The sequence below is a fragment of the Theobroma umbraticum genome, unplaced genomic scaffold (genome assembly GCF_002168275.2).
Source record: "Theobroma umbraticum cultivar Fairchild unplaced genomic scaffold, ASM216827v3 scaffold_95.0, whole genome shotgun sequence".
In the NCBI taxonomy this organism is placed as follows: domain Eukaryota; kingdom Viridiplantae; phylum Streptophyta; class Magnoliopsida; order Malvales; family Malvaceae; genus Theobroma; species Theobroma umbraticum.
In genome coordinates, this window is record NW_018397257.1 from 1,113,757 (window position 1) to 1,115,156 (window position 1,400).

Consider the following 1,400-nt stretch of genomic DNA (forward strand, 5'->3'; position numbering starts at 1 on the left):
GATCTAGGAGTCGTATAGAGATATGATTGGTAAGCTCAGTTACCTACCTAATCCCCCTATCATAGTTTGTTGAGCACACTCAAGGCCATGACTAGATGGGTGGGATCCTATCCCACTAAGAGAATCCTAGTAGAGATCTCTTGAGTTGATATGGAGGGTTATCATCTTGTAGAAAATAGCGGGAGAACAATTTAAAATTTTAAAACCTTGTTTTAAATAGTTTATGCATGATGTTTACTTATTGCTTTATTTAATTTATTTAGGCATAATTTAATCTATTTAGGCATAATTTATACACATGGCTAATAATTTGTCACTGCGGAGCATCTTGGATGCAAAAAAACTCACTGGCCTAAACGTCCTCGATTGGTTTCGAAACCTTAAGATCATCTTGAAACAAGAAAAGAAATCTTACATCATTGACACTTCATTTCACTAGTCCTTGTTGCTAATGCTAGTACTGAGGATAAGGAGGCATATCAACATCATAAGGATGATGCTGATCAGGTAGCATGCGTGATGCTGATCAGGTAGCATGCATGATGCTGGCTAGTATGACCCCAGAGCTCTAAAAGCAACATGAACACATGGATGTCCAATCCATGATTCTTCACCTTAGAGAACTATTCGATAAGGAGGGATGCACTAAGAGATATAAGATCTCTATAGAACTATTTCAATGCAAGATGGCAGAAGGCCGTTCTGTTAGACCCCATGTGCTGAAGATGATTGGACTCATCGAGGGACTTAGACAATTGGGATTAGCAATGGATCATGAGCTAAGTATAAACTTTGTTCTATAATCTTTTCCTGATAGCTTTAGTCAGTTCGCGTTTAACTTCCATATGAATTAATTGGAAGCCGCTCTTCCTGAACTTTTTAATATGTTAGACACAGCTGAAAGATCCATCAGGAAAGATAAGGGATCATTGCTTTTGGTTTCTTCTTCCAAGGCTCATATGAAGTAATAGAAGAAGAAAGCCCAAGAGGGGAAGAAGGTAAAATCCCAAAATAAGAAGGCGTTGAAGTCTAAGAGAGGTGTCAAAAAGGATAAAAAAAAAGATATTTACCATCATTGTGGAAAACTTGGGCATTGGAGGAGGAACTGGAAGGAGTACCTAGCTACTGTGAGCAAGAAAAAGAAGCTTATTGAAGTTTATGATTCATGTACCATTTGCTATGTAATTCTACTTTATATATTAAAGGTATATGATACCTCTAAGTTGGTTCTTATATGTTTGACATATTGTAGGGACCAAAGATAAACAAGAGTAGGATCTTGGCTCAAGAGATGACCACATGGGTGGACTACTCAAAGCATTAAATGCTACATTGAAAGGTTACATTCCTATTTATCTCGACATGTTGGATAATTTATTTGGATGTTTTTGAAACATTAA